This window comes from Chiloscyllium plagiosum, unplaced genomic scaffold, assembly GCF_037043375.1.
Source record: "Chiloscyllium plagiosum isolate Xiang-an unplaced genomic scaffold, Cpla_swu_hap1 HiC_scaffold_2, whole genome shotgun sequence".
NCBI lineage: Eukaryota > Metazoa > Chordata > Chondrichthyes > Orectolobiformes > Hemiscylliidae > Chiloscyllium > Chiloscyllium plagiosum.
Genome location: NW_028270140.1, coordinates 89123600 through 89149288, shown reverse-complemented (window position 1 = coordinate 89149288; position 25689 = coordinate 89123600). Strand labels below are relative to the sequence as shown.

The 25689-nt window shown below is 44.1% G+C and overlaps 1 protein-coding gene across 1 annotated transcript in view; it reads right to left on the bottom strand.

The window, feature by feature from the left end:
• Positions 1 to 19355, bottom strand: part of trim36 (tripartite motif containing 36) — a 161152-nt gene extending 141797 nt beyond the window's left edge. Inside the window, exon 1 of the mRNA XM_043711000.2 lies at positions 19336 to 19355. The gene's annotated coding sequence lies outside the window, so the exon portion shown is untranslated. The remainder of the gene's footprint in view (positions 1 to 19335) is intronic.
• Between the last annotated feature and the right edge of the window lie 6334 nt (positions 19356 to 25689).

Sequence of the window (25689 nt, the reverse complement as noted above, 5' to 3'; positions counted from 1 at the left end):
ATATTTGGCATGGTGCACTGAAGATTATTCTTTGGTGAAAGAGCTATCTTTCACTGGTCTATTGTCCAAGTTCCAACATGAAGGAGGCAGTGGAGGGTCAAAATTGAGTTAAATAGTTTGATTCATTTGGAGTCTTGCTGCTATGATTTTTGAGCAAATTATAACTTATACAACTAGTTCTTGCACTGAGCACAGGCAAGAATTGGTGTCTTTTGGCAGAATTAAAACCAGGATTGTATTTTTGGGCTGAATCAAAGTTGTCACTACAGCTTCCTGTGACCACCCACAATCATAGGAATTAAAGGGCAGGATAGGGTCAGTTCCAGGAATATTTAAAGGGACACTCATCTCCTATAATCTTAATTGTTATAAAAGTTTGACTTATTTCCATTTCTCAGTTGCATTTGTATCTCCAGTAATGAAATCTGCAAACCATTCCACAGTGGCATTATTGTGAGATTACTTTGGTCTCAGTTTCTTGTACCATTGACCACAGTATCTCAGTTAGAGAAAGACTGTAACTAATCTCCATACCTGATCATTATCTCATGATACCTATATAAATACACATGCAGGGGTCTTGTGGTGCAGTGGTAGTGTCCCTACCTCTGAGCAAAGAGGCTTATGTTCAAGTCCCACCTACTTGAGGTGCGTAATAACATCCCTGAACAAGTCTGTTAGAAAATACTTATAAATTAATAGAGTGAATATTAGATGAGGACAGAATCAGACTTCAACATTATGGCCTGCTCCACTCAAGGTTAAACAGCTTTCGTGGTCTCGCCTCACAATTATTACTGGAGAAAATTCTGCAGAACCAAATTGCCCCGGATTTCAGGAGAGACAATTATTAAAGAAAAAGCAAAGAAGTATAAAGTGTAATTAAGAAAACTGGAGGTTAATTGTCAGTACATTACTAATCCAGATAATTCCAATGCAAATCCTTCTTCGCATAAAATCTCTTTACTGTTTCACCTTATCTTATGACTTGTAAAATAAACTATTATTTTCAAGTATTAATAATGCAGTTGTCCGCAGATACAGATGAGCAATTCACAACACAGTCGTTATTGTGCAGTCCGTACAGGGTACTTACAATGCTGGTATAATTGTCTTCTGTATTTCTGTTAAAATCCTCTGAATACAAGTACTGAGCAATTCTTGGCCCAGTGCATGTTCACGTTAATGCCATCCAATTCAGTGGAAAGAGTGTCAACGGTTTTCTTTCAGATTTTACATGTAAATTTAAATAAATCTTGCTAAATTTTCATAGACTACGTTTCATTGAAATCTTATTCTATTTTCTTCACTTAAGTGAAGATCCTCTAAGTATTTTGAATTATCTTTCCTTAGTCAAGCACCAATGTATAAACAATTAAAACCCGAAGTCATAAAATCAGGCACGTGAGAAAGCTTTCAGGCATATCAAGCAGGCATTTTTCTAGATGATTTAAAGTTTAAACTTCCTCACTGTCTTCTATTAGAATACATTCCCAAGGGAAATGTACTAAAACAAGTAACACTAAGTTGATGAAATTTTGATAAAGTCCTTCTTGATTTTTGAAAGAAATATCGCAATAATTGATGGGAATACAGTCATAGAGTCATAGAGATGTACAGCATGGAAACAGACTCTTCGGTCCAACCCATCCATGCCGACCAGATATCCCAACCTCATCTAGTCCCATCTGCCAGCACCCGGCCCATATCCCTCCAAACCCTTCCTGTTCATATACCCATCCAAATGCCTCTTAAATATTGCAGGACCAGCCTCCACCACATCCTCTGGTAGCTCATTCCATACACGTACCACCTTCTGTGTGAAAACGTTGCCCCTTAGGTCGCTTTTATATGTTTCACCTCTCACCCTATACCTACACCCATTAGTTCTGGACTCCCCAACCCCAGGGAAAAGACTTTGTCTTTTTATCCCATCCATGCCCCTCATAATTTTGTAAACCTCTATAAGGTCACCCCTCAGCCTCCGATGCTCCAGGGAAAACAGCCCCAGCCTGTTCAGCCTCTCCATATGGCTCAGATCCTCCAACCCTGACATCATCCTTGTAAATCTTTTCTGAACCCTTTCAAGTTTCAAAACATCTTTCCGATAAGAAGAAGACCAGAATTGCATGCAAAATTCCATCAGTGGCATAACCAATATCCTGTACAGCCGCAACATGACCTCCCAACTCCTGTACTCAATACTCTGACCAATAAAAGAAAGCATACCAAACGCCTTCTTCACTATCCTATCTACCTGCGACTCCACTTTCAAGGAGCTATGAACCTGCACTCCAAGGTCTCTTTGTTCAGCAACACTCCCTAGGACCTTACCATTAAGTGTATAAGTCCTGCTAAGATTTGCTTTCCCAAAATGCAGCACCTCGCATTTATCTGAATTAAACTCCATCTGTCACTTCTCTGCCCATTGGCCCATCTGGTCAAGATCCTGTTGTAATCTGAGGTAACCTTCTTCGCTGTCCACTACACCTCCAATTTTAGTGTCATCTGCAAACTTACTAACTGTACCTCTTATGCTCGCATCCAAATCATTTATGTAAATGACAAAAAGTAGAGGACACAGCACTGATCCTTGTGGTGCTCCAGGCCTCCAGTCTGAAAAACAACCCTCCACCATCACCCTCTTCTACCTTTGAGTCAGTTCTGTATCCAAATGGCTAGCTCTCCCTGTATTCCATGAGATATGACCTTGCTAACCAGTCTTCCATGGGGAACCTTGTCGAACACCTTACTGAAGTCCAGATAGATCATGTCTACCACTCTGCCCTCATCAATCTTCTTTGTTGCTTCTTCAAAAAACTCAGTCAAGTTTGAGAGACATGATTTCCCACGCACAAAGCCATGTTGACTATCCCTAATCAGTCCTTGCCTTTCCAAATACATTTACATCCTGTCCCTTAGGATTCCCTCCAACAACTTGCCCACCACTGACGTCAGGCTCACTGTCTATAGTTCCCTGGCCTGTCCTTATTATCCTTCTTAAACAGTGCCACCATGTTTGCCAACCTCCAGTCTTCCGGCACCTTACCTGTGACTATCGATGATACAAATATCTCAGCAAGAGGCCCAGCAATCACTTCTCTAGCTTCCCACAGAGTTCTAGGTTACACCTGATCAGGTCCTGTGGATTTATCCACCTTTATGCGTTTCAAGACATGCAGCACTTCCTCCTCTGTAATTTGGACATTTTGCAAGGTGTCACCATCTGTTTCCCTACAGTCTATATCTTCCATGTCCTTTTCCACAGTAAATACTGATGCAAAATACTTGTTTCGTATCTCCCCCATTTTCTGCAGCTCCACACAAAGGCCGCCTTGCTGATCTTTGTCGGGGCCCTATTTTCTCCCTGTTACCCTTATGTCCTTAATGTATTTGTAAAAACCCTTTGGATTCTCTTTAATTCTCTTTGCCAAAGCTATCTCATGTCCCCTTTTTAAATCTTTTATAATCTTTTTAAAATTATAATCGTCATCCAATCCCTACTTAAAGTCCCATAAGTACACCTTTTAACCTACTATAGCTCGAGTTTTAAACACTATAGGTCAGCATTTTGCCATTACAAAAGAAGAGCAGAATCATTCAGTTCGTCGCCACAGGGGTACAATGTGCTGGCAAAATCAGAAAGGTAAGTTTTCAACTGTACAGGATGCCCAGCAACATTAAGGAATGGATTGCCAACCTGCGATGGAATACACACAATTTTTAATCCTGGGTAATGAATTCAGATATTACAACAATGTTGGTCAATTCTTTTGCCAGATTACCAGCCAAGCATTTAAAAGTAACACATTTGCCAATTTGGTGGTGTATGTTTAAAAATAATATATTATGGGTGTGCTTTGAATTAATCTATCTTATACCTGATGCCAACTAAAGTAATGGAAGAATGATTGTGATTGGCCTCACTTTCTGTGGATCATGTGAAAGAAAAGAAAGCATCAGCTGATCTCCCCACCTAATGGTCAGATGCTTTATCCTGTAGTGAGAAACTCATCCCCTTGCTCACCAAAACTGAATACCATCTAAAAATCATGTCAGGGGTATGATGGAATGTTGTCCATTTGTTTGAATGAATGTAGCTCTAATAACACTCAAGTATATTGTTGAGGAAAATGAGCATTTTTAAATATTCACACTCTCCAGCAGGGTGCACTGTGGTTGCAGTGCAGTGATATCCGACATAAGGTGCACTACAGCAATTTGTCAAGCATCCTTTGACAGCATCTTTCAAACATAAAACATCTACCAGAAAACAAGTTTTTTTAAAAAAAACGATTCGTGAGCACAATATAGACAGTTGACAATTTATTGTAATTTTTTTGATTGTTATTCAGAAACAGTGTTGTGGATAGGGTACATTAATTAATTAAAGTACCCATGACAGATGAGAATGCTTTACTGATTTCAGAGCTGTTATATGGAATAGTGGAACAGAGGCAGTGCATCTCATATTCCAGTGGTGCTACGCATTTTTCTGGTGTTCTCAGCTAGTCTTTGGCACTCTTACTACTAATGGCCCATGTTATTCTCTCATGCTGATGTAGGGAAACTCTTGGTATTTCCCAAAGCAAATGGTGTGGCTCATCTACAGCTGCACATAAAAATCACTATCTTTACATTCCTTACAAATCAAACACTATCCTGACTTAGAAACACACTAACTTCATGATTCCCAGAACAAAGTCCTAGAATTGTTGCCCTTATCCTTTTAGATAGTTGTGGTTGTGGGTTTGGAAAGTGCTAAAGGTTCTTGGTAAATTTCTGCAGTACATCTTGTGGATGGTACACACTGCTGCTGCTGAGCATTGGTGGTGTAGGAGGGGATGGTTGTGGATGTGGTGCCAATCAAGCGGGCTGCTTTGTCCTCAATGGTTTCAAGCTTCTTGAGTGTAGTTGAAGCTGTGCTTATCAAAGCAGATGCTGAGTTTTCCATAACAACACTGTCTGTGTCTCTGAGATACTTCTGGGGCATCAGGATTCCTAGTCTCTGACCTGTTCCTTTAGCCACAGTGTTCAAATGGCTAACATGATGAAAGTTTTGTGAATTGACCTATCCTTCAATTTTGAAAAATGTGGTGCAGGAAAAACACAAGCAGGCCAGGCAGCATCCAAGGAGCAGGAGAATCGACGTTTCGGGCATAAGCCCTTCTTCAGGACAGCCCCGGCCGACCCATTGTCTCAGCCTGCTCCTGCCCCACCGAACCCATCTCTACAAGTTGATCTATCCCTCAATGTACAAAGACTTCAGACACTGTTTTACGTAAAATAGGAATAACTATGCATTACTAACAAAATGTACTTTACAAAATTCAATGAGCAGCAATAATACAAACTATTTTAAAAAAACACTAATTAACCATGTAACCTCTTCAGGAATCCAAGATGCCAGAGATGGAATTCAGGCTTCTCAGCCCCGGGCTTGGCCTGCCGTCAGCTTTTTTCTTTTCTTTCCTTTTTCTTCCTCTCTCTTTTTTTAAAGTGATTTTTTTTCATAAGAAAATTTAGCTGGGAGCAGCTGAAATCCAGAGCAGAGCGGGCTGGAGGTTTGAAATGGTATGGAATGGCTGAGATCCAGAGCAGAGCGGGCTGGAGGCCTGGAATGGTATGGAGCAGCTGAGAGTCGGAGCAGAGCGGGCTGGAGGCCTGTAATGGTATGGAGCGGCTGAGAGTCGGAGCAGAGCGGGCTGGAGGCCTGTAATGGTATGGAGCGGCTGAGAGTCGGAGCAGAGCGGGCTGGAGGCCTGGAATGGTATGGAGCGGCTGAGAGTCGGAGCAGAGCGGGCTGGAGGCCTGGAATGGTATGGAGCGGCTGAGAGTCGGAGCAGAGCGGGCTGGAGGCCTGGAATGGTATGGAGCGGCTGAGAGTCGGAGCAGAGCGGGCTGGAGGCCTGGAATGGTATGGAGCGGCTGAGAGTCGGAGCAGAGCGGGCTGGAGGCCTGGAATGGTATGGAGCGGCTGAGAGTCGGAGCAGAGCGGGCTGGAGGCCTGGAATGGTATGGAGCGGCTGAGATCCGGAGTGAAGCGGGCTGACGCCCGGAGCATGGCGGAGATGGGGTCTGTCGCAGGTGGTCAGCATCTTGCGAGGCCAGTCAGACACATGTGGAAGCCCTGATCTACTGAAATGTAATGTTTATATGTAATCTATTTATTGAACTGTAATATTTATCCTTTTAACTATTTCAACTATGTCTTTTTTCTAACTCATACTATGAATCACTATAAGATAATGCAATTTTTTTCTTTAGTCTTCTTTTTGTATCTAAGATTAGTACCTCGGTACTTTGTATGAGAGGCGACATTGTAAACGTTTCACTGTACTCCTACTTTTGTATTTGAGTACATGTGACACTAAACCTAATTCTAATTCCAGAGTATCAACCCAAAATCCTTCCTTTCTCCCAGCTTCTGGTCAATAATAACTTCAGGATATTGATAGTGGGGGGCTTCCATTAAATGTCAAAGAGTGATTGGTTACATTTTCACTCCTTTTGGAGATGATCATTGCATGGCATGAGTGTGGCTCAAATATTACTTGCCACTTGTAAGTTCAAATCTGCACACTATGTCTTCCTGCTATTGGACATGGAATGCTTCAGCATCTGAAAGGTCATGAATGTTGCTGAACATTGTGCAATCATTCATGAAAATCCCCACTTTTAACCTTATACTGGAGGGAAGCAGCTGCAGATGGTTAGATATTGTTTAAATAATACCAGCAAGCTTTGAGACTATGGAAACATCGCAACATTAGACACCAGACAATACTCAAAGATGGGATTTCTGATTGATTTCCCCCCTTTCTCTCTTTCTCACCTGGGACCCTGAGGCTAACTAAATTACACAATAGTGGTCTCAGCTGAAATAGAAAAAGAAAATATTGTAAACATTCAAAATACATACGGCTTTAGTGGATAGAAGAGCTAATATTTCAGATTAGTTATCGTGTGCCTCTTCTATCATTCAAAAAGAACCGAGAAACAGAGATAGATCATTTGGCCCTACAAGCCTGCACACTGTTCACAAATTCATGTTGATCTCAAGCCTATTTTCTTGCCATAACCCCATATCTCTCAATTCCTTAAGTCTGAAAATCTATTGATGGACTTTTGAATACGTTTATTGACTCAGCTGACCTGTGACTACAGCCTTCTTGGGTACAGAATTTCAAAGATGGTATATCCGGCATGAAGAAATTTCTCATGTCAATCTTAACTAGTCAACCTTACCTTGGCCAGCTATAACTCTTTGAAACATACAGAGTCATAGAGATGTACAGCACGGAAACAGACCCTTCAGTCCAAATTGTCCATGCCGACCAGATATCCTAACCTAATCTATTCCCACCTGCCAGCACCCGGCCCATATCATAGAACATAGAACATAGAACATAGAAGAATACAGCGCAGTACAGGCCCTTTGGCCCTCGATGTTGCGCCGATCCAAGCCCACCTAACCTATACTAACCCACTATCCTCCATATACCTATCCAATGCCCGCTTAAATGCCCATAAAGAGGGAGAGTCCACCACTGCTACTGGCAGGGCATTCCATGAACTTACGACTCGCTGAGTGAAGAACCTACCCCTAACTTCAGTCCTATATCTACCCCCCCTTAATTTAAAGCTATGCCCCCTTGTAATACCCGACTCCATACGCGGGAAAAGGTTCACACTGTCAACCCTATCTAACCCCCTAATCATCTTGTACACCTCAATCAAGTCACCCCAAACCTTCTTTTCTCTAATGAAAACAGCCCCAAGTGTCTCAATCTTTCCTCATACGATCTTCCTTCCATACCAGGCAACATCCTGGTAAACCTCCTCTGCACCCGTTCCAGTGCCTCCACATCCTTCCTATAGTATGGCGACCAAAACTGCACACAATATTCCAGATGCGGCCGCACCAGAGTCTTATACAACTGCATCATGACCTCAGGACTCCGGAACTCAATTCCTCTACCAATAAAAGCCAGGAACATATATCCCTCTAAACCCTTCCTATTCATATACCCATCCAGATGCCTTTTAAATATTGTAATTGTACCAGCCTCCACCACTTCCTCTGGCAACTTATTCCATACATGCACCACCTTTTGTGTGAAAAAATGCCCCTTAGGTCTCTTTTATATCTTTCCTCTCTCACCCTGACCTATGCCCTCTAGTTCTGGACTACCCCACCCCAGGGAAAAGACCTTGCCTATTTATCCTATCCATGCCTCTCATGATTTTATAAACCTCTATAAGGTCACCCCTCAGCCTCCGACTCTCCAGGGAAAACAGGCCCAGCCTGTTCAGCCTCCCCCCATAGCTCAAATCCTCCAACCCTGACCACATTCTTGTAAATCATTTCTGAACCCTTTCAAGTTTCACAACATCCTTCCAAAAGGAAGGAGACCAGAATTGATTGCAATATTCCAAAAGTGGCCTAACCAATGTCTTGTACAGCCACAACATGACCTCCAAACTCCTGTACTCAATGCTCTGACCAATAAAGGAAAGCATATCAAACGCTTTCTTCACTATCCAATCTACCTGCGACTCTACTTGCAAGGAATTATGAACCTGCACTCCAAGATCTCTTTGTTCAGCAACACTCCGTAGGACCTTACCATTAAGTGTATAAGTCCTGCTTTGATTGGCTTTTCCAAAATGCAGCACCTCACATTTATTTAAATTAAATTCCATCTGCCACTCCTCAGCCCATTGGCCCATCTGATCAAGATCCCATTGTACTCTGAGGTAACCTTCTTCACTGTCGACTAGAACCCCAATTTTGGTGTCATCTGCAAACTTACTAATCATAGTTTTGAAAAAAAAAAGTTTGGTCACCTGTCCTCATAGTCTTTTCTTAGTTGATTATTCATTGCTTCCTTACAAACAATATACCAATTTATCATCATTAGTCCTTCTGGAATGATAATTTCCTACATGCTATCTACAGAAACAAAGGCAATCATCCATATTTCATGGCCCCAAACCTTTTGCAATGACATAGGATTTCAGGGATCCTGAGAAGAGTAGAATGGTTCCAACACCACATCGCCACATGAATGTGAGGCTTCTTCTCTCTTTTCTGACAAATGCCAGTGAGAGGTAGCGACTGGCTGGCACCTATTTTGTTGGGCTGAAACAAGCAACCAATGTGTGTACGCATTCATCCTGTGTAGGAATATATATGTAACTTGCAGTATATACAACTGCAAGACACTGAAAGCTGAGTTGACAATCCTAAATTGGTTGTCGGCATAATTGCACATACGAAGGAGTGTTTATCAAATGCAGAATTACTTCTAATGTTGGCCACTACTAGGAGTTTTGTAGATTGGTTGATCAAAGTGCATTGAATATACGAGTTTGCGGGGGGGGGGGTTGTCATGTTGCAGCTGTACAGGATATTGGTTAGGCCACTTTTGGAATACTGCATACAATTCCAGTCTCCTTGCTAGAGGAAAGATGTCGTTAAACTTGAGAGAGTTCAGAAAAAATTTACAAGAATGATGCCAGGGTTGGAGATATAGGGAGAGGCTGATTAGGCTGGGCCTATTTTATCTGGACCATTGGAGGCTGAAGGGTAACCTTATAGAGGTTTATAAAATCATGCGGGGCATGGAGAGGATGAATAGTTAAAGAGTTTTCCAAAGTGGGGGAATCCAAAACTAGAGGTCATTGGGTTAAGATGAGAAGATTTAAAAGGGACCCAAAGGCAACTTTTTCACAAAGTGGGTGGTGCGTGTATGGAATGATCTGCCAGAGGAAGTGGTGGAGACTGGTACAATTACAGCATTTAAAAGGCATCTGGATGTGTACTTTGATTATTGTAAACAGCCAAAGGATATACTGTTTGACATGATCTACCAGTCTTTGGGACATTCAGCTTATATACCTGGCAGTTCACTGTCACTTGTCATTAATAGATGCATTCTACTCGGCAATGGCTCTACCAATCAGAGTCCACTTTCCAATAAATCACCACTCTCCTCTCATGCAGTATAAATATTGGATTTCTCTGTGAATTAATTTTATAAGATTATGTCCTGATTCCTAAATTCAATCCCAGCTCTTAAGATTCATGGCTACAAACTATCAGCCAGGTACATTTAAAGCAGCAAATCTACCTATAACCGGAGAGGATATTTTCCTCCAACTGCTATTTGTAGCAAAATTGCAAAAACATTTCCCATAAGCAAACTATAAATATTGCAGAAGAAACCTTGCAACCGAATCACATTATTTACACAATCATATGTTCCTCCTTGGAGTTCTAATAGCTGAGTTAGGAAACTTTCTTGAAAATGAGATTCAACAAAACTACTGACTACAACTTTTTAAACTTGTGGCTACATCATTTGTAAGTGGATCCACTTCTGAAGGAGAGCCATATAACAGTAATATGGTAAAAACAATGACTGCAGATGCTGGAAACCAGATTCTGGATCAGTGGTGCTGGAAGAGCAGCTGCTCGTCGGATGCTGCCTGAATTGCTGTGCTCTTCCAGCACCACTGACCCAGAACAGTAATATGGTCCCAGACCTATTTTTTTTCTAGCACTGTTCATGATTTTCAGTCTTCCAGCAGCCTCAGAATTATGTTGTTATCTTATATTTACTGTAAAACATACAAGATATATTTGAAAAATAATTTTGAATACCAAGATACTTACAGCAATTTTACATTGCAAAGTTCTCATCCTATTTTTGCTTGTGTTTAGTTCTATTCTTAGCCCTAAGTCAGTCTATCACCTGTGTTAATTAGTTTTAATTGCAATCATGCCCTTTCAGTAAAATGTACTAAATATTTCTATTGCAGAGTTTCCAAGTGCTTGTGGCAATTCAGTTTGTTTTAAAGTCAGTTGTCCAAAACATGGTGTAACATGTTTTTCACTTATGATTATAAAGATTAAATCAGGATTAGCCACTGATCTGATTTGTTAATGAAAATGAGTAAGACGTCACTATTATAACGATGCTGTTGCTTTAAGAGATGTATTTTGTCATAGTTTCTTTTAATAGCGAGATTAAATGAAAGGTTACGAGCTGTCTGTGGTAACAAACAGCTCGTGAGGTCTTGGCTTTTCTTTTTTAAGAAGTTGGAACAATAGAAGCAGCCTGGATAGTTGTGGCCAGCTCTCGATTTTTTTCAAAAGAAGAGTTTTTAAAAAAAACTTTAGGCAGTTGCTGTTGGAGACGCAACAGGGCAGAAGTTTTGAAGCAGCAGCTATTTTCTCCCCTCTTTCAGTTACAGCTAGGAGCTACCGTTTCTTTTCCTATTGCAGGCAATGCATGCGAGAAAATCTGATTTGTCAATTTACCTTTTTGCCTAACGGGTGTGTTTATGAGATGCTACTAGATTGGAACAGTTAATTAATAATAGTTAATATATCTATTATTCTGTTAAGTTTTGCAACAGAGTTAAATTATTCTAAGTTCTTACTTCTCTTGTATTTTAATTATAGCATTGAATAAATGGCATTTTGCTTAATGTCAAGTCGTTTAACCAGTCAAATTGCATGCCGAATACAGCACATTACATTTGCCTTTATAAATAAGAAAAAGTCAGGGTCTAGGTTACTTGCTTAAAATATTTTGAGGGGGTTTGGTCTGGTCCATTAAACTATGAGTCTGATGGAAGCCATGTTAGGTTTAACAGGAAGGACAAAGAGTCAATACTAGCTAAATGGTACAAAGGCTTAGATCCATGGGGTGATTAATGCAGCCACCCTTTCTCCAACCCCCAGAGTATTTGAAGATGGGGGCGAGATACACAAAACAGGATAATCAGGCCACATCCTTCTTGTACACCCATTCCAACCTCTCCCACATGTTACAAAGAGGGTGGAGGGTGAGGCATCAACTAACTAATGGATACTTAAGGATCTCTTTCTCCCACTATGCGTAACTGCAGAACATAGAAGGAATGCAGACCAGACCAGCAAATTTCACAGCACAGGTCTAAAAAGTGGTCATGAACCAATGTGTCCTCCTTTGGAAGCTCCCCTGTACACAGCATGGGGGCACTCCTACTTATACATCTGGAAAGGTACTCCCATTGGTGTCTCTCCCCTCCACCTCTGCAGTCTGAACTCCGTCCACCTCCCTTGCTGTGGTGTCCATTTTGAATTTCAATTTCTTTGTGTCTCTCCCGTCCACCCTAGGGGCCCCAGCAGCCAGTCAGTGCTTACTTCTGGCACTGCAGGGATCAGAGCTACCAACCTCAATGCCTGGCAGCCTCAGGGTCAGAGCTCCTGCTTCTGAGGAGACAGCATATATTCCTCTGCAAAAGACACAGCTTATACTAAATCTTTATAAAACATTAGCTCAGTTGAAGGTAGGGCATTGTGCCCACTGCATGAAACCTTACGTTAAGAAAGTTGGAAATTTTGGGAAGGATGCAGAAGTTTATTAGAATGGTTCCAGGACTGAGTGATCACAATTACCTGGATAGACTGAAGAATGGGGACTTGCTCTCCTTTGAGCAGAAAGGCTAAGAGGATACTTGATAAAAGTACTCAAAAGCATAAAGGATTTGAAAAATGTATATTAACATAACCATTTTCCAAAGGCTGAGGGGTTGACAACCAGACAGCACCAACTTAAGGTGATGATTTAAGAACTTCAGCCATTAAAAGACAAATTAAACAGAGTACTTATGGTTTGAAATGAAATAGTGTATATAGACTAACAGCAACCTTCAAAAGGGACTGGATAAATACTTAAAGCCTAAGGAAATAGGAAGAGGACTGGACTCCATCAAATTGGACCAGCGCAGACTCCACAATTTCAAGAGCCTCCTTCTGTATTTTACCATTCTGACCTTATAACTATGTCGACCAGGTGAGTATTCCCTTCCCACCAACAGTCTTCTTCATGTACAATCAGACAGCACAGAAGCAGACCCTTCAGTCCAACCAGTCCATGCCTACATAATCCCAAACTAAACTGGTCCCACCTGCCTGTGCTTGGCCCATATCCATTCAAACATTAATTTATGTACTTTGCCAAGTATCTTTTAAATATTGTAACTGTACTCACATCCACCACTTCCTCTGGGCGTTCATTCTATTTGCAAATCACTGTGTAAGAAAAATCGTCACTCAAGTCTTTCTTAAATCTTTCTCTGGTCACCTTAAAAAATGCCCCCTTGTCTTAAAATCCCCCGCCCTAGGGAAAAGACACTTTCAATTCACCTTTCCTCTACCCCCACAATTTTATAAACCTCTATAAGGGTCACCCCTCAATCTCCTACCCTCCAGGGAAAAAAGTCCCAGCCTATCCAGTATCTCCCTATAACGCAAACCCTCCAAACCCAGCTACATCCTAGCAAATCTTGTCTGAATGCCCTGTAGCTTAATAACATCCTTCTATATAACAGGGCAATCAGGACTGAGCACTGTACTCCAGAAGAGACCTCACCAATGTCCTGTAAAACCGCAACATGGCATCCTAACTCCTATACTCAAAGGTCTGAGCAATGAAGACAAGCATGCTAAATACTTTTTAACCACCCTGCCCATGTGACACAAACTTCAAAGTGTTACGTGTATGAACCCTTAGGTCTCTGTTCTACAGCACTATCTAAGCCTTACTTTTAAATCGCACAAGTCCTGCCCTTGCTTGTCATACCAAAATGCAATACCTCACATTTATCCAAATTAAACTCCATCTGCTACTGCTCATCGTATTGACCCAAGATCCCTTTGCAATCTTAAGATATCCTTCTTCACTGTCCACTATACCACCAATTTTGATGTCATCTGCAAACTTACTAACCACGCCTTCTATATTCTCATCTCATCCACAAAAGTAGACCCAGCGCCGGTCCCTGTGGAATACCACTGCACACAGGTCTCCAGTCCAAAAAGCCCTTCACCATCACAGTCTTCTGCCATTGTCAATTTTATATCCAATTGGCAAGCTCATACTGAATCCCATGTGATCTAACTTTATTAATTAGTCTACCATGAGGAAACTCATCAAAGGCTTTACTAAAGTCCAAATAAACAATCCACCATTCTGCCCTCAACCGTTTTGGTTGCATCCTCAAAAATCTCAAACCTTTTACCTCACACCAATCCATGTTGTCTATCCCTAATCATTCCATGCTTCTCCAAGTGTTCGCAAGTTTTGAGAAGATTTGTAGCTCAGGTTGAGGTTCTGGATGTAAGTTGCTCACTGAGCTGGAAGGTTCATTTTCAGACATTTCATCACCATACGTGGTAACATATCAGTGAGCCTCTGGTGAAGCACTGATGCTATGGCCCACTTTTTATTTATGTGTTTAGGTTTCCTTGGGTTGGAGATGTCATTTCCTGTTATTTTTCTCAGGGGGTGGTAAATGGGAGCCAAGTCAATGTGTTTGTTGATAGAGTTCCGGTTAGAGTGCCATGCTTCTAGGAATTCTTGCGCGTGTCTCTGTTTGTCTTCTTCTAGGATGAATGTGTTGTTCCAGCTCACAAACCCACCAACACACTAAAACAGCAGCTAATGAACTTGTAAGACCCCATACAGACAACAAGCAAAACTAATATGTGAGAAAAGATCTGCCACCCTGCCCACCCATAATAGGCCCACACAGAGCATAGGAAAGCAAACTTTGCCAAACTATACCAAACAAAACACCCAGAATGCCTCAGCAGTGACCAAACAGGCTGACAAGTGAAACCAGACAACACTCACAGACAAGGGAATACACTTCCCAAAACACACTAACAATACCCGGTCAACACAGCTGTACCAAAGCCCTGAGGGCAGTCTCATAACACAGCAATACCAAAGCCAAAGAACAGGTCAAACGGAGAGGCACCACCAAGACTTCGCTCCCAGTACAAGACAATGGAAGCACCTTACTGTTTCAAAAGAGACATTCTCACTCACCTGCCAAGAGAACTGGAATCCCCTGACCCATTGATACTGTCAGGATGTTGCATTGCATCAAGAATCAGGACATTCATCCAATGCCTGTTTTTCAATTATTATTATTTTAACTAGATTACTCCATTTCCAAATACATTGTATCTTTCCCCATTTTAATTACCCTTATTGTATAAGATTCCTCGAAAACCTGGCTTCATCCTCAGCTCCAGGAAGAGAACCCTTGATCTATCTGTACAGACTGTCAGTTCTGTGTCAGCCTAGTCAATTTCTCTTCTAGCGATATCGCTTGTAATAAACCGCATGTCAATTTCACCCAATCTGGCTTGTGTGGTCTCTGCTTTGTTGGGCTAATTTCTCTGACAGTTTAGCGCCAGTCGGCAGCCCCTTTTTTTCCCAACAGGGTAAGCGAACCTGATATTTTAAATTTAGCCCAATTCAGACCTGGCGGCCAGCCCTGCCCCAGTGGGTCAGACCAGAGAAAGGCTGGACGACTGCAGGGGGTGGCCACAATTCTGATAGAAAATAGAACATAGAACAATACAGGACAGAACAGGCCCTTCGGCCCACGATGTTGTGCCGAACATTTGTCCTAGCTTAAGCACCCATCCATGTATGTACCTATCCAATTGCTGCTTAAAGGTCACCAATGATGCTGACTGTGCCTCTCCCACAGGCAGCGCATTCCATGCCCCCACCACTCTGTGGGTAAAGAACCTACCCCTGACATCCCCCCTATATCTTCCACCCTTCACCTTAAATTTATGTCCCCTTGTAACACTCTGTTGTACCCGGGGAAAAAGTTTCTGACTGTCTACTCTATCTATTCCTCTGATCATCTTGTAAACCTCTGTCAAGTCACCCCTCATCCTTCGCCGTTCCAATGAGAAAAGGCCTAGCACTCTCAACCTATCCTCGTACGACCTATTCTCCATTCCAGGCAACATCCTGGTAAATCTTCTCTGCTACCTCTCCAAAGCTTCCACCTTTTTCCTAAAGCGAGGCGACCAGAACTGCACACAGTACTCCAAATATGGCCTTACCAAGGTCCTGTGCAGCTGCAACATCACCTCACGACTCTTGAATTCAATCCCTCTGCTAATGAACGCTAATACACCATAGGCCTTCTTACAAGCTCTATCCACCTGACTGGCAACTTTCAAAGAGCTATGAACATAGACCCCAAGATCCCTCTGCTCCTCCACCTTACTAAGAACCCTACCGTTATTCCGCATTCTTATTTGTCCTTCCAAAATGGACAACCTCACACTTGACAGGGTTGAACTCCATCTGTCACTCCTCAGCCCAGCTCTGCATCATACCTAAATCCTTTTGCAGCTGACAACAGCCCTCTCACTATCCACAACTCCACCAATCTTCGTATCGTCTGCAAATTTACTGATCCACCCTTCAACTCCCTCTTCCAAGTCATTAATAAAAATTACAAACAGCAGAGGACCCAGAACTGATCCCTGCGGAACTCCACCTGTAACTGGGCTCCAGGCTGAATATTTACCATCTACCACCACTCTCTGACTTCGACCGGTTAACCAGTTCTCTATCCAACTGGCCAAATTTCCCACTATCCCATGCCTCCTGACTTTTCGCATAAGCCTACCATGGAGAACCTTATCAAATGCCTTACTAAAATCCATGTATACTACATCCACTGCTCTACCCTCATCCACATGCTTGGTCACCTCCTCAAAGAATTCAATAAGACTTGTAAGGCAAGACCTACCCCTAACAAAACCATGCTAGCTGTCCCTAATCAAGCAGTGTCTTTCCAGATACTCATAAATCCTATCCCTCAGTACCCTTTCCATTACTTTGCCTACCACCGAAGTAAGACTAACTGGCCTGTAATTCCCGGGGTTATCCCTATTCCCTTTTTTGAACAGGGGCACAACATTCGCCACTCTCCAGTCCCCTGGTTCCACCCCCGTTGACAGTGAAGACGAAAAGATCATTGCCAACAGCTCCGCAATTTCCTCTCTTGCTTCCCACATAATCCTAGGATATATCCCGTCAGGCCCGGGGGACTTGTCTATCATCAAGTTTTTCAAAATGCCCAACACATTTTCCTTCCTAACAAGTATCTCCTCTAGCTTACCAGTCCGTTTCATACTTTCCTCTTCAACAATACAGTCCCTCTCATTTGTAAATACTGAAGAAAAGTACTCATTCAAGATCTCTCCTATCTCTTCTGACTCAATACACAGTCTCCCACTACTGTCCTTGATCAGACTTACCCTCGTTCTCGTCATTCTCATGTTTCTCACATACGCATAAAAGGCCTTGGAGTTATCCTTGATCCTACCTGCCAAAGATTTTTCATGCCCTCTCTTAGCTCTCCTAATCCCTTTCTTCAACTCCCTCCTGGCTATCCTCTATCCATCCAACGCTCTGTCTGAACCTTGTTTCCTCAACCTTATGTAAGCCTCCTTCTTCCTCTTTACTAGACATTTAACCTCCCTCGTCAACCAAGGTTCCCTCACACGACCGTTTCTTTCCTGCCTGACAGGTACATACATATCAAGGACACGTCGTATCTGTTCCTTGAAAAAGTTCCACATTTTAACGACATCCTTCCCTGACAGCCTATGCTCCCAACTTATGCTCCTCAGATCCTGTCTTGTAGCATCGTATTTACCCTTCCCCCAATTGTAAAACCTGCCCTATTGCACGCACCTGTCCCTCTCCATAACCAAGGTGAAAGTCACAGAATTGTGGTCACCATCACCAAAATGCTCACCCACTAACAAGCCCATCACTTGTCCCGGTTCGTTACCAAGTACCAAATCCAATATGGCCTCCCCTCTGGTCGGACAATCTACATACTGTGTTAGAAAAGCTTCCTGGACACACTGCACAAACACCGCCCCGTCCAATCTACTTGGTCTAAAGAGCTTCCAATCAATACTTGGGAAGTTGAAATCACCCATGACTACTAATCTGTGGCTTCTGCACCTTTCCAAAATCTGTTTCCCAATCTGTTTCTCCACATCTCTGCTGCTATTGGGGGACCTATAGTAAACACCCAACAAGGTGACTGCTCCTTTCCTATTTCTGACTTCAGCCCATACTTACCCCAAAGGCAGATCCCCCTCGAACTGCCTTTCTGCAGCCGTTATACCATTTCTAATTAGCAACACCACCCCTCCTCCTTTTTTACCACCCGCCCTTATCTTACTGAAACATCTGTAACCAGGAACCTCCAACAACCATTCCTGTCCCTCTTCTAGCCACGTTTCCGTGATGGCCACAACATCGTAGTCCCAAGTACCGATCCACGCCTTAAGTTCACCCACCTTATTTCTGATACTCCTTGCATTGAAGTATACACACTTGAGCCCATCTCTGTGTCCGCAAGTATTCCCTGTCAGTGCTACCTTCTCCACAGCCTCCCTACACTCTTGGACATCCTGAAAAACAGCTAACCTACTTGCTGGACTACTGGACTAGAAGTCCGGATCCCATCCCCCTGCCAAATTAGTTTAACCCCCCCCCCCCCCCAAGAGTGCTAGCAAACCTACCTCCCAGGATATTGGTGCCCTTCTGGTTCAGGTGCAACCCGTAAATCTAGTTGAGCTAGCAACTGCGGCGAATTGGCTTCAGCTACCACAGACTTGGCCTCGGGAGGTAGTCGGGTAAGCAAATAAATTAATCACCAAAATTTTAACTAATTTGGCAGCCAGTTACTGTGGCAATTCGGGAGTTGAGCAACCACAGACTTGGCCTGAGGAGGTAGTTGGATAAGCACCTCAACTGATCAACTAAATTTTAAAACAATTTGGCACACGCGTGATCCAATGTGTCACGATCCTAATCCAGCCAGGGGAAAGACGGATGGGCAGAGAGAGAATGGCAAGATAAACGGAGAGATTGCCAATTACATTTTTGCTTTAATACTGAGAAATCCCCAGATCGTGGGAAATTGACAGGGGCCCTGCTGTTTTGTTTGTCTGTCTTGCGTTTGTCCTGTAGTTGTCAGGTCTGTTTGTCCTGTTTGTTCCTGTGTTTGTCAGTGCTGCAGTCTGTTCTCTATTGCCATCTCGAACCAGAGGTCCATGAGGTTGTGGGACCTCAACACTCGGGAGAAGGTCCGCTCCGGGGACAAGTCTAACTGGTCCTGCTGAGGCAGCAGTCCGCAGACACCGACTCTCTCAAGGAAGTAAGAAGCGCCAGGGTAACCACTTTCGCTCAGAGAGTAAGGTATGGAATACCCTGTTTATACAGGCCACCGGCCAATATTATTATTAATACAGGCCACCGGCCAATATTATTTGGGAGCAGAACAGGGAAGGTAAGTACAGCGACCCTTCGTGGCCTGAGTTTAGATAAGTTTAAAGTGTTCAGCACAACTTAAAATCACAGAGTCCTGAAAACTCTTTGGGGAAAAAAAGGACCCCTCCCAGCCCCCTTTCCCTCATTGCCCCACACTTACCTTGTTGCTGAGGAACTTGATCCTGGAGGGGTGGTGGCATGAGGTGGTTGTGTTACTGGCTTCCCAGTTGCACAGGGCAACAGAGACAGAGACAGAGAGAGAGAGAGAGAGAGCAGAGACAGTGGCTGTCACAATTCATGTTAGTACTCAACAGGGTCCTAGCGCCCGGATGCACTTATACACTGAACCTTGGAGAAACTTTAACTCTTTGTGTTCGGCCTTGCATGGACATTTGCTTGCTGTTTGTCTGTTTCAATCCCTGCAGCTGAAGATCCAGAGATGACTTGATTTATTTTGCATTTGGTGATCTATGATTGTTTTTCTTTTAAGGAATCATCGGTGCTTATAAAATGAAAATTCTGCACAAGTTTTATTAATAAGGTATTAACGGTCCTACCCTCCTTAGACACCATGACTGCCCCACTGGCACTCTCCAATTAGTTAAAGAATTGACTAAAGTAGATCAAAGCAGTCGCACTATAACTAAGTTGGCATCAGACTGTACACTGCTTCTCCATCAGAGTTTTTGGCAGTATGTTTATTTAAAAAATAATATATTAAGATTCAATGATATAGTATAATACAGTGTAAGTAACATTTTGGCATCCTGGGCTGAGGTGCAGAATGGTTCTGCATGAGAATAAATATGAACTTTATATGGCTTAATTAAAATACAAAAGAAAATTGTAAAACTAAGTCTAAAGACGATTCTAAATCTCCCAAATCACCAATGTGGCTTTCAGAAAATTATACTGGCATAATTAAATTTTATTTTGGGGTCCACAAAATTTTAAGACTGCTGCATCTCATCAGGAAGTATAGGATATCTGTGTGGAGCTACTATCTGGCCCTGTCAACTTCAGCTTAGGACCCGTCACTGTCCCGATACTGCAATCATATCTGCTGCATGCCCAGTGGCCCTCCTGGGTCGGCTGACATTGTGCAAGTTGGATGTTAGCAGTCACTGCTCCCTTCAGGGTCTCCATGCTGGAAATCCCAGACACACACTACTCCATGCTGCAGGCAGTGATTTCCCGCAGCCCTGGATCCTCCGACCCTGGTAGCTCCAGCTGCGCCTGGTCGCCTTGCACGCACTTAGAGTCCCCTCAGTTGAACCGGCGTTGGGCTTTCTCTTTTATAAGTGTAACCCCTCCACTTTGCACCCCTTAGTCAGGCCCCGTCCCCCGGTACAGGTTGCCCAACTTGGGCAGCATGAGTTCTGTGTGTGCTGCGATCCTCCAACACTCCAGGCCACTTTCACCACGCAAGCCCCAAGCACTGCCCCCTCCTACGAAAACCCCCTGTTGCTAGTTGACCTTCCAGCATCACGGTGGGCACAGCACCCCAACCATGCAGGCCAGGCGAGGTCTGCCCCGCCACACATTGTCACACTAAAACGGGAGGCATACTGCTGGCAATACGGCATTATCCACTGTCCCCAGTAAGAGCAGAAGGCATTAAGCTGGTGGTTGACTCCCTCCTAAAGCAGGGTGTCCTAGTTCCAACAAGCAGTCCCCGGAATACATCCATCCTACCCATCCCAAAACCCGGAAGGCCAGAAAAGTGGCGTTTTGTCAGGGATCTGAGGGCTGTAAACTCAATTGGGATTCCCTGCTCCCCAATAGTCCCGGACACTAACACCATACTCACTAATATTCCCGCTTCCACCACCTGCTTTTCTGTAATCGGCCTCTGCTCAGCCTTTTCCTCCATCAAATTGTCCCTTGCAAGCCAGTACCTTTTCGCTTTTATGTATGGTGGCTGCCAGTACACATGGACCAGGCTTCCCCAGGGTTACACAGAGACTCCCACAGTCTATTCCGCTGCAGTACATTGTACCCTCTCTACTTTACACCTGCCATGCAACAGCATCCTCCTGCAATATACGGATGATTTGTTACCACCCTCCACCTCCATGGAATGCAGGACCCTGTAGCATTGCTCTGCTATCTGGCAAAGGGTGGACACTGTGGGTCTCTGTGGAGAAAATGCCACTCTGCCAGTACACAGTACAGTACTTGGGGTATGAACACTCACATGGCCTCAGGGCACTATCTATAGACAGAGTCACGCCATAACTCAGCTTCCCCCGCCAGCCACAGGAACTCAGCTGCAGGCTTTCCTGGGGATGGTAAATTATTGCAGGCCAGACCACCGTGCCATTGACGAGCCCCTATGGGAGGCATCCTCACCAAAGCAGCCAGCGAAAGTGACCTGGACACCAAAGATGGAACAGGCATTCACTTAATTGGAACAGTGGTCTCTGCTCCTGTCCTGGAGGTCCCAGACTATACTCAATCCTTCTACCTCTATGTCAATGAATCTGAGGGGTTTGCATCCAGCATCTGAACGCAGCTCAATGGGGATTTCCGACGCCCTGTTGCTTTTTACTCTGTACACTTACCACCTGTTGTAAGGGGAATGCCGACATGTTTGAGCGCAGTAACAGTAGAGAAGGCCACCCCTGTTGTCCTGGATCACCCATGCACTGTTTTGGTTCCCCATTCGGTCTCCCTGCTGCTAAATTCTGCAGCTACCCGACACTTCACTGCCACCCAGAGAACTGGCTAGGAGGTTACTTTATTGTCCAAAGCCAACCTGTCCCTACAATGTGCCCCTGCCCTGAACCCCCGCCACCCTGCTCCCACTCACTCTGAACGTCATTGCGGACAATCATGACCGTTTAGACTTTGTTCAGCAAGTCGTCACCCCGCACCCTGAGTTTAGATCAGAGTGGTGATGGAAAAACCCAGCAGGTCAGGCAGCATCTGAGGAGCAGCAAAAGCCCTTCATCAGGAATGCCCCGCTCCCTGTACCCTGCGCCCTGACCTCTCTGAAACACCAAGACAACCCTGACCTCATACTCTATACAGATTGGTTCTCCTTCAGGCCCTCGGACCACTGCACACTGGCAGAGAATGCCATCTGCACCCCTTTTGCAGTGCTAGAATCAGCTGCGCTGCCAGATGGCACCTCCACACAGGCTACGGAGCTGTTTGCACTTACTCAGGTTTGTATCATTGCTAAAGGTCACACAGTAAACATTTATACTGACTTCAGATATGCCTTTGGAGTTGTCCATGATTTTGGCACACTCTAGAAAACAGAGAGGCTTCATCACGTCAGCAGGGAGGCCACTACAACATGCTGTGCTGATCTCTAACCTCCGGAAAGCAATCCTGTTACCCTCAGCCCTAGCAATTATCAAATGCACTGCCCATGCCTCTGCCACTGCCGTGTCACCCTCAGGAAAGCCTCAGCTAATACAGCAGCCTGGGAAGCCGCACTGCACCCCACCACCTACGTCCTGCAGGCCCCTGGAATAGTGAAAGCTCCAGTCTTCCCTGACCTCTGGCCGCTCCACAGCAGGAAAAGTACAGTTGGGCCTGCACTGGGGCCATGCAATCAGCTTACCTACAGCTGCTAATACACCCCGATGGCTGATCATTTGCCCAAGAGCCCACCTACACACATTGGCCACATGGGCAAGAGGGACATGATACACACTGTCACACAATCCAGGTATGCACCTGCCCAAGCCCTGCTGTCACAGTGCCTCATCTGCCTCCAGAACAATGCAGGAAAGCCTGTTGCCAAATACAACCACCTGCCAGTTCCTGAAGGGGCCTGTCAGCCACTTACAGATTGACTTCGCACACATGCCCCAAAAACAGGGTTATAAGTACATCCTGGTCATCATAGACATGTTCTCCAAATGGTTGGAAAAGCATTTCCCACAAGAAAGGATGATGCACGGTTAGTAAAATACCTCCTAAGGGATGTCATCCTCAGACTTGGGGTCCCTGGCAACATAGAGATGGACAGGGGGACTCACTTGATTGCTCGGCTCACGACTGGCATTAGCGAGGCACTGGGGATACCATGGCGACACCACATCTCCTACCAACCCCAGTCATCAGGCATGGTCGAATGGATGAATGGCACCCTTAAGACTACACTGACCGAGATCACCTAGGAAACAGGACTGACCTGGCCAGACGCCTTGCCACTTGCCCTTTATACTATACGTGCACAGGCAAACCGCACGACTGGACTCGCCCCTTTTGAATTGCTTATGGGGCAACCTATGCCCATTGCTACCAGACCCCCGAAACTCTCCACAGATACAGCCCTTCTCCTGACGCAAGATTATGCTAGATTATGTCCAGGCCTTTAGCAGGAATATTAGTGTTACACACGACCAAGTCAGGGCCACGTTGCCTACATCCCAGTCAGTGCCCATTTATCCATTCTGACCCGGGGACAATGTCATGATAAGATCATTGGACAAGGCCTCTCTGTCCTCTAGGTGGAGAGGCCCATACCTGATCCTGTGACGACCCGGACAGCTGTGAAAGTGGAAGGACGGCCCTAATGGACACATACCATCTACTGCAAGAGAGCTCTACATCTGACAGACAGGGACTAGACAGAAGAAGATGCCACTCGGAACACCAAGGGTGGATCCAGCTGCTCCACCTGACCTGTCTGTTCATCACACGGTGGGTTGCAGGTAAACAGGGACAAGGGACGAGACATTTGCACACCTGTGTGCAATACTACTACCCTCTGCCCCCTTCACCACTCAGCTAGCACTGATCCACTGGGAAAATGTCCCTGCCCCTGAGATAACATCTGCTGAGCAAGACTCAGACACCGAGAGCTGCTTGATACCAAGCCCACCCCACCTGACAATCCCCCTGGCTCCGGCTACATTGCCCCCTCCCCTAACCAAAAAAAAGGAGGAATTGTGGGAAAAGATCTGTCACCCTGCCCACCCATAGTAGGCCCACACATAACATAAGAAAGCAAACTTGGTCAAACTATACCAGAAACACCCAGAATGCCTCAGAAGGGACCAAGCAGGCTGACAAGTGAAACCAGACAACACTCACAGACAAGGGAATACACTTTCCAACACCCACTAATACCCGGTCAACACAGCTGTACCAAAGCCCCGAAGGCAGTCTCATAACACAGCAATACCAAAGCCAAAGAACAGGTCAAACGGAGAGGCACCACCAAGACTTCGCTCCCAGTACAAGACAATGGAAGCACCTTACTGTTTCAAAAGAGACATTCTCACTCACCTGCCAAGAGAACTGGAATCCCCTGACCCATTGATACTGTCAGGATGTTGCATTGCATCAAGAATCAGGACATTCATCCAATGCCTGTTTTTCAATTATCATTATTTTAACTAGATTACTCCATTTCCAAATACATTGTATCTTTCCCCATTTTAATTACCCTTATTGTATAAGATTCCTCGAAAACCTGGCTTCATCCTCAGCTCGAGGAAGAGAACCCTTGATCTATCTGTACAGACTGTCAGTTCTGTGTCAGCCTCGTCAATTTCTCTTCTAGCGATATCGCTTGTAATAAACCGCATGTCAATTTCACCCAATCTGGCTTGTGTGGTCTCTGCTTTGTTGGGCTAATTTCTCTGACATAATGTCATTTACAAAATACCTTGCAAGAACTATAACAAACACTACATTGGACAAACAGGCAGAAAACTAGCCACCAGGATACATGAACATCAAGTAGCCACAAAAAAAAGACCCTCTCTCACTACTATCTTTCCGTCCAGATGAGAAAGGACACCACTTCGACTGGGACAACACGTTCATCCTAGGTCAAGCCAAACAGAGACATGCGTGAGAATTCCTAGAAGCATGACATTCCAACTGGAAATCTATCAACAAACACATTGATTTGGATCCCATTTACCACCCCCTGAGAAAAATAACAGGATATGACATCACCACCCCAAGGAAACCTAAACACACAAAAAAGTGGGTCATACCAACAGTGCTTCACCAGAGGCTCACAGATGATGTTACCTAACCTAGTATGGTGAGGAAATGTCTGAAAATGAACCTTCCAGCTCAGTGAGCAAACTTAGAATCTCTAAGTGTATATAAATTCTGTCTTTCAGAATCACCTCCAACAACTTAACCACCAAAATCGGACTCACAGGTCTATAGTTCCCAGGTCTCCCCTTGTATTCCTTCTTAAACCAATATACAACATGAGCCACTTCCAGTCATCCAGTACCTTACTCGTAGTTACAGATGACAAATATTTGTGCCAGAGACCCCACCATATCCTCTCTAACTTCCCACATTGTCCTGGGATACACTAGATCAGGTACTGGAGATTTGTCCACCTTTATATTTTCTAAGACCTCTAGTACTTCCTCTTCTGAAATGTGAACTGTTTTCAAAACAAGTATTTATTTCCCTGATTTCTCTAGCCTCCATTGCTTTCTCCACAGTAACAAAAAAGGTGCAAAATATTCAGTTACTCTCACATCTGAGTTTAACAAAGATAAGCTCTTTGATATTTAGC